General features: G+C 42.5%; 1 long non-coding RNA gene across 1 annotated transcript in view; it reads right to left on the bottom strand.

Moving 5' to 3' along the window:
- LOC102901954 overlaps nt 1-17,124 on the bottom strand; it is a 43,346-nt gene extending 26,222 nt beyond the window's left edge. The window contains exons 1-4 of the long non-coding RNA XR_006584525.1: nt 15,074-17,124; nt 3,606-5,372; nt 2,113-2,634; nt 790-932 (exon numbers count right to left, since the gene is read on the bottom strand). This is a non-coding gene — a long non-coding RNA (uncharacterized LOC102901954). The remainder of the gene's footprint in view (nt 1-789; nt 933-2,112; nt 2,635-3,605; nt 5,373-15,073) is intronic.

Here is a 17,124-nt window from a genome sequence, read left to right as displayed (position 1 = left end):
TCCAGCTGCCTGTTGAGGCTTCTCTCCCTGTATTTACAGCCATCTAATCAGCTGGTAATTTACTTTCAATCAGTGCCAGATTGTGTTCCTCAGATTCATATCTCTTCTTTCGTTTAGTGAGGAAATGATTGCCTTTCCTTTTTACCATTCGCTTTACATATCAGCTGCCATGTTGTGCTGATGAGTAGGCCCTTCGATAGGAAGGGATAATCCGACATTTTAAGAGTGCATCTGTCCAAAGCTGTCCAGGTTAAGACTTACATCACAGATAAGTTCAAATACTTGGGACTGGGGGAGAGTCTTTCACGGCCAGTCTTATGGTCAGTGTCTCAAGTTCTTGAGTTGTTAGTGGCAAGTGTAGTTCGGCAGAAACTTCTTGTCATTTAATCCCAGCTGGGAATTAATTTTCTGGTAGGCTGCCTGTCAGGACCATCCAGAATGGTTAGGGATGGGGGAAGGGCGGTGCCGGGCTGTGGCCAAAGTCCTATCTCTTAGATTTTAGCTACATGAGGTTGAAGAGGCTGCCTGCTAAAGTTTGAAAAACTGCAGGCCAAGAATAATAACAGATTATTTGTGTGGCTTGTGAGGCTGGTTGAGTCGCGTGGAAGAGGAATTAAATCGGGAAGATGAAGAGAACAGATGAGGGTACAGTCAGAGACTGAATGAAGGACAGATGGGCTGAGGGTCAGTTGAGGTCCACCCACCCACTTTCCCCTCATACGTGTGTTGGGATGCTTTCCTGGATGGGGGCATGTTCTCAAATATGGCTGAGTGAGTAATATGTCTTACCTCCCTTCTAGGGAAGATTCTCCTGTGGGACAGGATGGGGCTGGAAAACCTTCACTTCTTACCCACCCCTCCAGCTTCTTGCTCTTGAAACCATCATGCCCTTTCTGCCTCTTGAGCCTGAAGATCTCTTCCTCTTCCCAACCCTGTTAACATTAATAATTATTAACTATAATAAATAATATATTGGTAATATATTAATAAAATATTATCATATTCTTCACATTATACTAACATGTTATTAATAATAATATATTAGCATATATATATATATATATATATATATATATATATATATATATTGGTCTTGGTTTTAAATGGAAGCTTCTTCAAGTTGCTTTCTCTACCTCTGAACCCTCCAGACCCAGGTCAGGTGCTCCACCTCTGTGCCCCTAGGACCCTGTACTCATAGGTAATGTGCATCCATGTACCTTTTTGTATCCCTCATTAGATAGTGAGCCTAACATGAAAGTCAGAAGGGATGTGCATAGTACAAGGTCTAGCACATTGTGTCATCCAAATAGTTGCTGAGCTTGGTTATGGAGAAGCAGCCAGGTTGGTACATCCTGTGTCTAGAGGGCAGGGAAGGGCCCTTCATAAGTCAGGTACCAGTCACTAAGAATATTCCCTATGCTGGGCACAAATATTTCACATGCTTGTCCCTTAAAAGACCAGAGTGTGGTTGGAAATTGATGGTAAGGGGTGCTCAAGAAGCAAGAGAGTGATCAGTCAGTTATTGGGAGGATCTGTCTTCAGAGTTTAGTGGCCTAGCCACCAGGCTGGGGTCTAGGGTCAGGGCACTTCTCAAGGAGAGGACTAACAGGGGCATGAGGGAATAGCAGGCCCCCAGCCTAGACCTGGTCCTGAGAATAGGCACCAGAGGAACACCAGGCAGCACGAGAGCCCTCTGGCTACCACTGGGGGCATTGGATCCTGGCTGAGTTTAGCAGCAGAAGTGGATCCATCAGTTTTCAGATGTGCTAAGGCCCTGGGGCCAGGGAGGGGACTAAACTACACAAAGTCAGTTAAGTCCTTCCTACTTCTCATTCCAGAATTGTCTATAAGGCTTAATAAAAATCAGATTCCTATGCTTCACCTTACAGTTACTGAAATGAAAATATCTGGAGGTTAGGTCTCAAGTCTGAGAATCTTGAGTGGGATAACAATGGGCTCTGATGGAGTGAACTAGAGCAGGCAGAACCAGGGGAAACAAGGCAGCGTTCATATTAGAATCAGTGGGCAAACTCTCACATCTTTGTACTAATTCTGACTGTATTAGTTTGCTAGGGCAGCTGTAACAAAGTATCACAAAATTGGGTGACTTACACAGCAGAGTTCCAGAGTCTAGAGGTCCAAGGTCAAGATGCCAGCAGGATAGGTTCCCTCTGAAGTCTGGGAGGAAGAATTTGTTCCATGCCTCTCTCTTAGCTTCTGGGAGTTTGCTCCCAATCTTTGGTGTTCATTGGTTTGCAGATGCATCACCCCATCTCTGCTTTCATGTTCATATGGCATTATTCCCATGGGGTGTCTATTTCTGTGTCTAAATTTCTCCTCTTTATTGGAGATGAAGATATCATTATTATTGGATTATGATCTCCTTTTAACTTGATTACCTCTATAAACACCCTATTTCTGAAAAAGGTTACATCCTGAGGTACTGGGGATTAGGGTTTCAACATATCTTTTTTGGGGGACATAATTCAACGCATAACACTAAGTGGGAGAATTCATTGAGGAATAGTAGAAAGGGAGTAGATTCTCATCAGAGAGTCCAAAATTTTTGACGAAGGACCTCTTGGCTGCTTCTGATATGGTCTCAAAACTCTTAAGATACCATTCAGAAAGTTTCTGTAAAAGAAAAAGAAAAACTCACAGGTATAATCAAAAGATCCAACCATGAGAGATAAATAATTCTCAAAAGTAAAATTCTGATGACATAAGTGAAAGTGATCCTGAAGGAATTATTGTGCCTGCGAAGAGAGCTCTTTGATGAGTTTTCATCATAAATGGTCATTGGTGGTTAAAGAAGTGTTGGTGGAAGGAGTACAGTCAACAAAGAATATAACCTGTAAAAGGAAGCTAAGAATGAAACACATCTAATAAAAATGCTAAGGGAGGGGCGCTTGCATGGCTCAGTCATTTAAGTGTCAGACTCTTGATTTTGGCTCAGGTCATGATCTCACGATTGAGACTGAGCCCCACGTCCGGTTCCACACTAAACATGAAGCCTGCTTAAGATTCTCTCTCCCTCCCCTTTCCCCCTGCCCCTCCCCTCTTCTGCCATGTTACATTGGAATGGTTGTCATGAGGGGAAGGAATTAGATTTGCTCTGTATGTCATTGAAGAACAGACTTATGGCCAGAGGGAAAAGGATACAGAGAATATTCTTTGTTGTTCTTTTTTTTAAATGTTTATTGACTTATTTTTGAGAGAGAGATAGAGCATGAGCAGGGGAGGGGCAGAGAGAGACGTACACAAAATCCCAAGCAGACTTCTGGCTGTTAGCACAGAGCCCTATGTGGTGCTCAAACTCACGAACCACGAGATCATGACCTGAGCTGAAACCAAGAATCAGATGCTCAACAGACTGAGCCACCCAGTGCCTCAATACAGAGAATATTCTGGTCACTGATATTTCCTAATGATGCAATGGGCTTCCATGTGAGGCAGTGACCATTTAGGGGAAGACGGATATAAGTTGTCTTCTAGCTCCTGCCAGAGTACTTGGCACAATCATACAAATTTGTGTGAGAATTATGTTAACAATTCCATCATGAAAACTTGTACACACCCATAGGACTTTCTCCAGAGTTACTCACCTCTAATCCACCTGCTCCACATTTCTCATTCATCAGCATCCTGGGTATCTTCTTGTTTGGTTCCATATTCTTTATTCTCCCTCTTGCACTTGAGACTGGAAAACTTATTTGGTCCTCTTTTTCCAGGTCTTAACCTTAACTTCTCATTCAGATGTAACTTTCTCTATCTGTCCTTTGACCCTTCAGACCACAACTTTGGGCAAAAGGTACCACAGTTAATGATCTTTCCTCACCAACAAAACAACACGCAATTAAATTGCTATTCATCTGACCCCATCTGATATAGGAAGGGTATAGAACACTGGAAGACTCCTTGTCAGGTCTGCATAGAAGAATCTTACATTAGGAGAGAGGTTGGACTTCATGACCACTAATGTCCCCTTTTATTTTCAGATGTTATGATTTTCTTATTTATATTTGTCACTGCTCACAGGATGGGCAATAAATAGAAAGTTTTCAGTGGTTCTTTGTCAGTGGTAATGCTCTTTCCAAGAACACCATCATTCAATAGGTCACGTATATGTAGAGATGCTTCCGCTCTTTGATATTGCCACCGAACTACCTTCAGCAGGTCATAGGCAGCTCTTGGAGCAGTGGAGATGAACTAATTCTTCCTCATTTACCTTCTTGTCTGGTGTCCTGTGAGACCAAAGGGAGCCTATGAAGTACAGCCAGCTACAGAGGAAGAAGGGGTACGGTTTGTCATGGAGCAGTGCCATGCTGATGGCCGTATGGCCAAACCATGGCTTTGGCCTCCTTGGCGCTCTGAGCTAACCAAGATTCAATGCTGTTTGAAGGCTTGTGGGGAGGAAATTACAGCCACAGTTGTGTTGATCCTGAAATGATTCAATTCCGTGGAAAGTAGCAGAAGGCTAGGACCCTGGCCCATAGATATCCATGAAGGGATGGTCTTATTAAAAAGACCTCAAAATCTGATCAATCATATTGCTCCACCAATACTCTCCAGCTGCGCCTACAATAATATCCAAACTCCATATCAGTACTTAACTGGTCTGATTTCTGGCCCTCTCTCCAAACTCATCAACTTATTCTAATTTCTACCTCTTGAAAGCAGAAACTACTTCTGTGTCCTGCTCCATCTGCAGTGTTGAGAACAGTACTTGGCATATACTTTAATAACTATTTGTTTCACAAATGGATCTAGGCTCTACTTCCAAAGAACTTTACTAAGTTTATATAATGGAATCTCTCATTACTCAATTCTTAAGAATAATCCCTTTTTAAAAATTCTATCCTCATATCCCCATCATGCTTTGGGGATGAAAAGCATTCTTTTGATTAATAATAGGAGAGTTGAAGAAGTGAAGAATAATGTCCTCTCTCGTTCAAACTCCTTGGGGGAATTTGGTTGGGAGAATGGAATTACCCAAGTTGGACTCTGCCCAGCACACCAGGCTTAAGTTATTGGGTAAGAGTACATTAGATAAATGAATTTTGGCAGCTGACAAAATATTCTCTTTATGTGGAAGTGAGTGACCTTGGATTTAGTTTCTTTTAAAGGCTGGCTTTCTCTGGCAGGGGCAAGAGATGATACTTTGAAGGAGCCATCATTTTGCAGTAACAGCAGCAGTACCAGGAAATTTGTGGGTGATTGTAGAGCATCCATTATCTCAGCATCCATTAGGGTAGGAATGCAGTGGACAAATCTGCTTTTCGTTTGCCAGTGTTTAGCCCCTTCGCTTGGAGAATCACCCATGATTATAGCTGAATGTAGTCCAAGATTCATGAGTGCTCTGAATCAGATACCTATGGGCAGAAAGGAAACCATTTATTCATTCCTTTCTTTTTTCTCTGTTTTTCTTCCCCCATTTAATTGTCCCACATTGTCAGTGAATGAGTCAAATGGTCAATACTTTTTCCCCAGAGACTGCCTTTGGCAAAGCAATGCAGTGTATCATACTGTTTCTAAACTAGTTCATCGTGACATTCTGGGATTTCGATAGGACATCTTTTCTGTGTCAAGCTGTCCTAGGATAGCTCATACCCCTTTGTTCACTTTTGACAAGATAGATGGAAGCCAGGGTTATAACATGGCAGGATGAAAGGGAGAAAGTGGGCAGATGAAGGGTGTATGCATTGGGAGGGGAGGGTGCAGACAGCTGAAAGAGTGGTAAAAGTCGTCTTTGTCTGAATAGTCCATATTCCAACAAGCCCCCAAAGCTGGAAAAGAATTTAAACAGTGGAGGGCTTGAGGTAGTTATATTCTCTGCTAGTAAGGTCATAAGTAATCACCTTTATTGTCAATCCAAATAGAGTATATGGTGCCAGTCACTGTGTAATTTGGAGGAAACCACCCCAAAATACCTCCTCCACCAGCTGGTTGAGTGTTTATAAGCTCTACTCACATCCTTTCTTTGTGTGAAAGTCCTATCTCTCAAAGTCCTTGAGAAAATGCTATCTCACCTGCAAGGGGCAGGTCAGTTAACAGGATCAGGGATGGTTTATTTCGTCAGAGACAAATGCAATGTAGGAAGTTTGGAATGGGGTGGGAGAGGTAGGTCAGCACCAGCAACTGCTCTCACAGTGGAGATCTCTGGGAAGGCAAGACCAGCAATAAAAGACACTTATTTGGGGGAACAAGTGAGGTGAGCCACAGAATAGTGGCAACATGTGCGAAATATGAAATATTGCTCACTGCTTCCCTTCAAATCTCACACAAGATCATCTCTTGTGGGCAGTCTAATGGGAACCATGCAGGGAAGGGAATTCTGGGAAATTTAGTTCGGCTTCTCCAAGTTGACACCTATCAAGCCACCATTCCAGGTCACCGGATTCCATATCCTGTGGCCTTTCCATAACACCATGTTGTCCCTTTCCAAATGGACTTTTAAGTTACTTGTTCAATCTTTAAACCCATGAAAGACATTTTTCCTAGTTCCACCTAGTCTGAGTATTGATACCACAGGCCTAGAGCAGGGCTGGCTAGTGGTTAGAGGGCAACATGCATGAGAAAGACTAGGAGGTTAGCATCTCCTAGAACAGATCCAAAAACAGACTAAACTCCAGCTGCAAAGGAAAAGGGTCTCATCTGTGGGGGCGTATGCAGTAGGAGTCAGGCATTTTGCTCTTCGTGTACCTCTAGCCCTGCAATACCCCCTCTCACACAGCCACCCCCCCCCCCCCCCAGGGGCAGTTAGGCAGTTTCTGTCCTGCGCAGAGAGGTCCAAACAATGAGAGGGGAAGGAAATGGCTGAAATAAGCCCTGCTTCTCTCACCAGGGTCAGGGACGCTTCAGCCTTGAGGAATGAAAAGTTTTCCAATGCATAGGCCTGGAGGAGGCAACTTTTATGGTTTGCATGAAGGCACTGGACGTATAGTTGAATCAGTTGCCTACAGCTCACACGACTTTTCTTTTTTTCCTTTGGGAGAGCCAAGCCAGGACAGTCTGCTGGACTTCGCAGACTTCCCACATCTAGTTCAGCTCCTGTCCTCCCTGTCTGGAGCTTGGGTGGACCTCCATGTGAGGGAAGGAGCTGAGACGAAGAAACCAAATACTTGCACACTGGTCATTTCAAGGCATCAAGACAACGGGACCTTCATCATGACTTTGAAGAATTTCTGCTTTCCCTTTTGAGGGTCAGCAGAGCATTTCAACAAGAATACTGAGCTTGAGGGACGCCTGGGTGGCTCTGTCAGTTAAGTGTCAGACTTTGGCTCAGGTCATGATCTCATGTTTCCTGAGTTTGAGCCCTGCATCAGGTTCTGTGCTGACAGCTAGGAGCCTGGAGCCTGCTTCGGATTCTGTGTCTCCCTCTCTCTCTACCCCTCGCCTGCTCACACTCTGTCTCTCTCTCTCTCAAAAAGAAATAAACATTAAAAAAGAAAAAGAAAAAAAAACTGAGCTTGCTATAGAGGGATTTGGTGTGTGTGTGTGTGTGTGTGTGTTATAGGAACTGAGGCAATGCAAGTGCATTTTGTTTTGTTTTAATTTTTTTTAATGTTTATTTATTTTTGAAAGAGAGAGAGTCAGTTGCCCCAATGCAAGTGTATTTTGAAAGAACCAACTTCCCATCAAGATGGAAGGCAGATTGTTGATTGATTTTGGCTTTACATACTCCATGAGCTTGTATAAGGGGAACATGCCTTATCAGGATGCCCTGATATCTACTTAATATCTACTTAAGATGATTCTTTCCTGCTGCCTGTTGCAGCTCAGTTCTGCCTGCTTTAGTTCTTCCAAACTTTTGCTCTGATGCCCCTCTGAGCTTCTGTTTTGATCCTCATAGCCTGGTACCCTCCTGGTAATGGTGTTGTGGGGTGGCTAACTGGAGTTGGTTTTTGGACAATTCTTCATATTTTCTTTTTTAAAATGTTATTTATTTTGAGAGAGAGAGAGAGAGAGACAGAGACATAGAGCATGAGCAGAGGAGGGACAGAGAGGAAGACACAGAATCCGAAGCAGGCTCCAGGCTCCAAGCTGTCAGTGCAGAACCAATAAGGAGTTAAATAAATCGAAGGGCCACTGTATAAGGATGGTTCATTGTGTCTACACCAGAGAGTCTTTAAAATAATGTTAGCCAGCTGGTGCACCCCTTCTTGACTCTTAGAGCAGAATCTGGTGTGGGCCAACTGTACTTCTATAGGCATTATGTAACTATACAGGCATTAAAAACTTCCAGCGTTTCACTTGATGCTTAAAAGGAAATATGAGGGGGTGCCTGGGTGGCTCAGTTGGTTAAGCGTCCTACTTCGGCTCATGTCATAAAAAGATAATGAGAAATTTAAAGGTAAAATGTATGATATGGAGAAGGTGGGAAATGCCTTGTAGAAAAGTAAAATGAGGAAGGGCTTTAGGTTGTACTGGTGAGGGCCCAGGAAGGGAGGGCGTGACTCTTCTAGATGAAGATTTCCTGAAGACCGATCCATAGGACATCTCTTGGGTCACGTAATATTGTTATCTTCATTTTACAGGTGAAGAAACTGAGGCTTAGGATATAAAAACTATCTTGCAAAAATTGATCTATTAGCTATTCATATGGTGGAGTCTCCCAGAAGTATTTGCTGTGGCCTTCTTCCTAGCTGTAGAATGCAAAGCAGTTGTACACAGTTAAGGAATTGTAACATGAGGGATCAGCCAAAGGCATGAGATAGAGAAAAGGTTACATTTCCTATGGCTCCTCTCATCACGATGGCTTAGCCGGCCTGCTTACCCACTCTCCCTCTTTTTTTTTTTTTTTTTTTTTTTTTAATTTACATCCAAATTAGTTAGCATTTAGTGCAACAATGATTTCAGGAGTAGATTCCTTAATTCCCCTTACCCATTTACCCCATCCCCGCTCCCATAGCCCCTCCAGCAACCTTCTGTTTGTTCTCCATATTTAAGAGTCTCTTATGGTTTGTCCCTTCCCTGTTTTTATATTATTTTTGTTTCCCTTCCCTTGTGTTCATCTGTTTTGTCTCTTAAAGTCCTCATAGGAGTGAAGTCATGTGATATTTGTTTTTCTCTGCCCAGTCTTCTTCTTGAGCTAGGATCAACCTCTGCATGATGCTAGGCAGGGTTCTGTGGCCATAGAATAGGTTTTAAAAAGAAATTTCAGCCAATTAAAAATTTTGTTTTAACATTTATTCATTTTTGAGAGACAGAGAGAGACAGAATGTGAGCAAGGGAGGGGCAGAGAGAGAGGGAGACACAGAAGCTGAAGCAGGCTCCAGGCTCTGAGCTGTCAGCACAGAGCCTGATGCAGGGCTTGAACCCACGAACCGTGAGATCACGACTTGAGCCGAAGTCAGACGCTTAACTGAAGAATCCACCCAGGTGCCCTTGGCCAATTTTTAGAAGTTATTGGATTGTTTAGAGCAGTTTTAAGTTCACAGCTAAACTGAGCAGAAAGTACAGAGAGTTCCCATATACCCCCTGCCCCACACATGTACAGCCTCCCTGACTGTCCACATCCCACCAGACTTTTTATTTATAAGGTTAACTCCTTCCATGTCTTGCTTCTTTCTTGTGAATTAAATCTGGGCTGCAGATTCAAATCATATTACTCCCCAGATGCTGAGTCCCCCATGCATACCTGGGCTGCCGTGTCTGTTGGGGTCTTGCCGCTGTCCCTCATAGATGGAGGTACCAGAGCCTGCAGAGGAGGTCAGAAGGCACACAGGGGACACAGACAGGTGGTCGGGTTCCTGTGTGCTTGCAGGCCCATGAGCCGCTGCAGGTCTGAGGTCATCCCTGCTTAGTAGCTCAAGTCACCTTCTCCTCCTGTCCAAGGTTATGATTTCGTTTCTAGGAATTTCTCAGCCCTGGATTTCCCCTTTTGCTTTTTAGTTTCTCATCCTAAGTTGGCTCAGCTTGTCCTCCAGACTTGCCCGAAAACTCCTTATTTAATGTTGAGCCTTGAATAAATTCTCATCTGCCACAGAGTGCTGAGTCACAGTGACGTCACACACTGCAAGCTGCCTTCCAGCCTGGTGGGCTTGCCCTGCGGCTGGCAGGAAGCAGCGGCCAGCCAGACACCCACACCTTCGGGCAGAGCCGCTTCTGAGAAGCAGTCGGGGTGGAAATGTGTCATCCGCCAGGCGGGTGGGAGAGAGGCATGAGGGTGGGAGTGACATCATGCCTGCTCCTGCTGGATTTGAGGGGAGGTCATGCTTGAGCTTGACTTTTGAGGGAAAAGGAGTTGAAGTCATTGACCAGCTTTCTTTACTTGAGAGTCAGGGGAGGAGGTCACACTGGGGTTTTTACCTTACTTGAGAGAAGAAACAATGGGATCGTGCTGCGTGTCCCTTACTTGGGGTCCAGGAGTGAGGGGAGAGGGTACAGCTAATTAGAGGCTGGGGAAGTTACAGAGCGTCCTAGCCTCCATGTGGTGGTTTGCCTTCCTCCATGAAGAGCTTGCTTATCTCTGGGAAAGAGTCTGAGGGGAGGACACCCTCCTGGGCAGCACAAAGCTTGGCTAATGCTGCTGCTCTGCTCAGGACACCCAGGGCCACGCTAGGACTTTCGTGGGCCCTGCTCCCTTTTTTCCACCATGGGCACTTTCCTTCATTAAAGAAAGAATTAAAAATTATATATATTATATTATATTATATTATATTATTATATTATATTATATTATATTATATTATATTATATTATATTATATATTTTTAAAATATTTATATTTGAGAGAGAGAGAGTGAGCAGGGGAGGGCACAGAGAGAGGGAGACACAGAATCTGAAGCAGGCTCCAGGCTCTGAGCTGTCAGCACAGAGCCCCATGTGGGTCTTGAACCCACAAACTGTGAGATCATGACCTGAGCCAAAGTTGGATGCTTAACCGACTGAACCACCCAGGTGCCCCTAAAAATTATAATTTATAACTGTGTCGGTATAAAGATGAATATAATCCAGGCTAGAACCATTATTATATAAGCATTATGATATTAGTTTTCCTTAGAACTTTAAAAGAAATTAAGATTAAAATATTTTTGTGGGCCTCTATTTAAGTAGATAAATTGGCCCTAGGGTCAGGGCTCTCCTCACCTTCAGAAAGGAATCTGCCCCTCTCCCCCACCAAATCCCTTACCCTCATTTTGCCGATAGGAGATGCCCCAGCGGGGAGTGGACTCACAGAAGCCCACAGAACCGCACCAGCCTCCACGTACAGACAGAAGGCACAGTGAAGAAGCTGGGTGGTCCATCAGGATGCAGGCTTGCTTAAAAGGACTACTTTCAGGGGCGCCTGGGTGGCTCAGTCGGTTGAGTGTCCGACTTCAGCTCAGGTCATGATCTCACAGCTTGTGAGTTCAAGCCCCGTGTCGGGCTTGGTGCTGACAGCTCGAAGCCTGGAGCCTGCTTTGGATTCTGTGTCTTCCTCTCTCTCTGCCCCTAACCCACTCGGATTCTGTCTCCGTCTCTCTCAAAAATAAACATTAAAAAGAAAAAAAACCTTTCAGGTAGTTGTAAGAGCTGAGTTATTCATCCAAGAGGAGCTACTAGTCATTTCCTCAGGCAAAGGCAGAGATCAGAGGCATGATTTGGAAACAATGTCACAGGTGATCAACTAGTGCAGAGGAAACAATTTAAGGTAGGAGTGATCACATAAATTATCCACATTCATTTGCTCATCTCATTCAACAAATATTTATTGAACATCATCTATGTGCTAAGCTCTAGGCCTTGGGGATACCGACAAGTTCTGGCTTCCGTGGAGTTTAAATTAATACTATACACCGTACATTTGAATTCTCCAATGTATCTATTTATAACCACAGGAAAACCGGCAGGGGGTACTTATGAGTCCTGCTGCCCCCTGAGGCAGGATTAGATTTACTAAATTGAGTTCTCAAAAATGTGAAATTGCTCATTCATTTTGCACTGCCTGTGTCCTAGCATCTATTAAATGTAGATGTTTAAAATACACTTAAAAATAATGTAAGTAGGTCTGTCCTTGTTTTCCCTCTCATACTGAGACCCAAAAAATCCCCGGTCCCGCCCCACGCAGGCTGGGTCACATAATAGTAACTCTGTGAGAATAATCTGCCGAGACTCATAGTTGCCATTTCTGTCATTGACTAACCTCTACCTCCACTTCTAGGCCCAAACCCCAATATCCACCCAAGTCACTTTGAAAATAGAAGATGGCTTTTTCTTCTTTTCCCTCTAAGTATCTGCCAGAACCAGAGGAGATGAAGAAGTCATTGCTAATTAATGAAGTTTCCAAATGTCAAAACAGAAATCATTCCTGTCACTAAACACAACTAGAAGTGAAATGTGTGAGCAGAATTGCCTAGACAGTTCATCAGCTAATCCCAGAAGAGCTGGGAGATTCAGGAGCAGAGGAAGGTTCCTGCTGCGACACTAAGGTATGAGAAGTGACTGGCAGCGGGGGAGGAATCGCACAGCCAGGAAATGGCTTTTTTTTGGAAGAAAAATCACCTGAATCATTTCAACATTGAAAAAAAAAATGTAAACAAACCTTGGCATGGGGAAATATCCTAAACAAAAAAAGTTAATACATACACAGACAATAAGGAAAAGTGTGGTACCTATGATACGGCTTAAATACACAAACAGCAAACCCCAATCCCCTTCCCAAGGACGGAACCACCAGGTCACCCTGCCATTTCTGGACCTTCCACCTGGCCTGAGTGATGAAGTTCACCCCTGACCCTTACTGATGGAGGCTGTGCTCTCTATGGGAGAAATCTATGAGCCTCCAAGACCAGCGAGAGGAGAAGGGAGGATGTAAGGGGGCAGGACTCTCACCCCTCCAGGGAATTATCAGGCAGAGTAGGATACTAGACATTTGTCCAGACTACACAGAGATGTACCATGCCCTTGGAAGCCACATCGCTGATGCCGACATGTGAAGCTTGGATGGAGTCCACTCTTCCTAGTCTGTATATGTAGTCACCCTCCCTCTCTCCCTCTCTCCCTCTCTCCTTCTCTCCTTCCCTCCCTCCCTCACTTCCTTCCCTCCCTCCCTCCCTTCTTTCTCCCTTCCTTCCTTTCTTCCCTTCCTTCTGTGTAGGAAGTCGTATATACAGAGTATACAGAACATCATTTAATCTGTTTTAGTTGATAATAAAAATCTTTCTGGAATTTCAGATTCACCATTAGGAATTATTTTCATCGGATATGACAAATATTGACGTAGAAAGTCTGGAGACTAGTCTGAATTGGCAAAGCCTTAAGAAATATCCTGAAAGTTGGTTATGAGAAATTCTCAATTTACAGTCACTTTCTTGAGAGTTTGCATTCTCTCTTAAAAGTCAAAGGCAGAAGAATTTCTGATTAGCTAAAGTTTCTGGTTGTTTAGTCTCTGGTGGAAGCTTTGCTTGCTCTTGTCCTCTCTTCTTTTCTAGATACATCAGGGTTAAAATACTAGGAAGAATTAACGAGGGGAAAATCCCCCTTCTATTTATATAAACCATCCACATATCTGGCTGCAAAATCATCTTCATATACATAATTATCTCTGGTTGAAACATTTTATCTTGATTAATTAAGGCACTTCAACTGCTCCCAGCAGCAGGGAAGAGTTTCTGGAAAGGACTCCAAAGTCACTTGGCCTTCTTTAACAGCTCTGCTGTCCACAAGTCTAGACTCGCAAATGCTTACCACCGCTTTATAATTTTTTTATCTCATAGAACAGAAGTGTGGCAGTTACATACTTCAAATTACTTCTGTTATAACTGAACACTACCTACATAATTAAGAACCTCAACCTGAAAAAAATCCTTTTCTTTTAAAAAAATTTTTTTTTCAACGTTTATTTATTTTTGGGACAGAGAGAGACAGAGCATGAACGGGGGAGGGGCAGAGAGAGAGGGAGACACAGAATCGGAAACAGGCTCCAGGCTCTGAGCCATCAGCCCAGAGCCCGACGCGGGGCTCGAACTCACGGACCGCGAGATCATGACCTGGCTGAAGTCGGACGCTTAACCGACTGCGCCACCCAGGCGCCCCAATCCTTTTCTTTTTTAAATGTCACAGATTTTCACTGTAGAAAATTATAAAATACAGAGAAACAAAGAAGAGAATAAAGATCACCTATAATCACACTACTAAGTGATCAATTTCATAATATTTTGGTGAACATCCTTCAAGTATTTTTTTAATGCATATGATTTTTTTAATATTCAACTGAAAGCTTACATTCTAATAGGGATGCTTTTTTTGGGGGGGGCCACTAAAAAATATATCACACACATTTTGCCCATGCAGTTAAGTATTCATATGGAATAGGACATTTAATGTCTATTTGGTTCTCAGTTGTATAGATGTGTTATAATTTATTTAATAAATCTATTAGGAATTCCAGTTAGGTTGTTGTCATTTTTTTGTTCACTGTTGTATATAACACAGACATGGACAGCCTTGTGCATAAATCTTTTCAAGAATCCCTAATTACTTCTTTATGGCAAATTCCCAGATATGGAATAGGTCACTGACAGGGCTTAACCATTTTCACGTCTTTTACTAAAAGACTGAAAAATGGATGCATACATTTATTCTCTTAAAGACTTTTAAGACTTTTATCTACATCTTCAACAACATACCATCTTCAAAATAAAGCTTTACTAATTTGGTTGTTGAAAATGGGAATCTCATTTTCATTGAAATGTCTTTGAATACCAGTGAGGTTGAGCACTGTTTTAGGCATTTAATTGGCCATTTGTTTGTGGGCTCTGGGGAATGGTCCATCATACCATGTACTCAATTTCCTACTGTGATGGTTATCATTTACTGATTGGTCTGTGGGTAGCTAATTGTTTGTTCTTTTCCACTGTCAAGCCATTTCTAAAGTTGAATTTTATGGCAATGTTTGTTTTACATGCTTCCTTTCTGTCACCTTTTCTACGACGGTCATGGAAAATGAACACATACTAAAAACTGGCCAAATTACTTTGCTTCCAAATTTGCAAGAAATCTTTCTTCTTCTAAGTCTACTCATGTCATGACTCTGTTTTGAAGTTTTGCAGTGGCTCCTTTTCACCTTTAGAATGAAAATGAAACTTACCAGAAAAAAATGACGAAAAAGATCTAGCAGCAGATCTCACCGCTGTTGTGCTGTTCAATACTGTAGCCAGAGTAGATCTTCCGTGAAGTGTTCTTATCACACACCTAGAATAATAATAAATAAGACGGCAGGAGCAAACCCTTGGAGGCGATGGAGGTGTTTAGGGCATAGATGGTGGTGATGATTTCACAGGTATATACTTACCTCCAAACTTATCAAGTTGTATTGATTCTGTACAATTTTTTGGTATGTTAATCATGATGTGGAGAACAAAGGCAAAAGGAAACGTAGTAAAATTAAATTTCCTTAAAACTTGCAGCCCATCGACAAATACTTGGGACAGGCAGAGTAGGACATTCCTCCAGGAACTCCCAACTGTCTTAATGCTTTTCTAAAGGCAAAAAGCAATCTTAGCTTGATGATAGCCAGGTCTCCAGGATCCTGTAAGGCCTCTCTAACCCATGAAAATCTTTTGGGAACTTCTTTGTCTCTACCCCACCAGAAAACTAGCAGCTATTTCTGCCCTTGGTTCCTATCCCTGTGCCTTAAAAAAACCACCTTTTTTGTACCGAAAATATCTCAAGAGTTCTTTTTTGACCATTTGCTCCAGGACCCCACATTAAATCACATCAAAGCATGCCTCAATAAAGTGATGTAAAAAATACAGTAGCCACATGCGGCTATTTAAATTAAAAAAAGAAAATTAAAATTCAGTTCTCTTGTTCAGTAGCCACATGTTATCTTGTGGCTCCTGTTTTGGACAGCAGAGGTATGGAACTTTTCCATCTAGATAGCACTGATCAACAGATTTCGCTTTTTCCAGTCCCTGGGTGTGCTCCCTTCTACTTCTCTGAGCTGATGCTTAGAAGGCCCTTCTCCTTTTCTTTGGCTAATTTCCACACATCCTTCAACATACAGCTCAGATGTCACCTGCTCTGGGGAAGTGTCTCCTGACCACTCATGTCTCGAGTCTGGATGGCATGCCCTTCTGTGGCTCACAGAACTCCGGCCACAGCATGCCCACTATTATCAGCCACAGACGTCAGTTCACTGGTCCACGTCCCCTACCAACACGTCGAGGGAAGAATACACGTCTTCAGTTCCATATTCCCCAGGACCCAGCATAGTGTCTGGGAAACAGACAAACCTTAGTGGACCATATGGACTGCCCACAATTTGCCCCAACCTGTGCAAATGCAATGGGTTATTCTTTAAAATTCTCAAGAATTAAAACACACACACAAAAAAAGTATTCAAGGAGTAGCCCATGTTTTAAAGAATAGTACAATGATTAACTATAATAATGAAATACATGGGTGTTCTTTATGAGCTTCCTCACAAAAGATAGTTACAATGGCAATATGGATCCTTTCTCTTGTTAGAGCTAGAGACATAGGACCTTTATACTTGAACACATGTGTATCATTGGAACAATTTCAAGTCATATCCTCTTGAGAATTTTCACCCCAAAATAAAATACTATAAAAACTTAACTGTTATTATTAGCCTTCCAGAGTCTCTCTGGAGTCTTCATCTCATTTTCCTTCTAAAGTTACAGCATGTTGCTGGCAGAGTGCATGTTTGAGCAGCAGGCCCAGGATACATTTTTCCTTTTAACTAAAAAAAAAAACAAAAACCAAAAACCAAAAAACACAATTAATATGTATTTCTTAGAGGAAAAAAATTAAAAATACTGATACATATAAGGACTTAAGGAGAACTCATTCATAATCCTACTACCAAATGACATATTCTGTTTGTATTTGGCATGTAACTTCCCCCAATTTTTAAAATCACAGATATATGTATTTTTATTTCTTGCAAAAGTGAGATCATACTGTACTTTGATTTTTTTCGATTAACACATCATGAATGTTAATGTGGCAATAAACATGCCTGTAACATAATTTTTAATGTCTATCTAGTGTTTTATTCTATAAAGGTACCATTTCAAAAAAATCACTGTTTTTTGGAAGCTTGGATTATTTCTGCCTCCCCCCAACCCCCCTCGTTAATAGTGCTGTGATGGATGGTTCTCCTTCTGACTAAAT

This window comes from Felis catus, chromosome C1, assembly GCF_018350175.1.
Source record: "Felis catus isolate Fca126 chromosome C1, F.catus_Fca126_mat1.0, whole genome shotgun sequence".
Classification (NCBI taxonomy): domain Eukaryota; kingdom Metazoa; phylum Chordata; class Mammalia; order Carnivora; family Felidae; genus Felis; species Felis catus.
The sequence above is the reverse complement of the archived record's forward strand: the minus strand, read 5'-3'. Positions and strand labels throughout refer to the sequence as shown.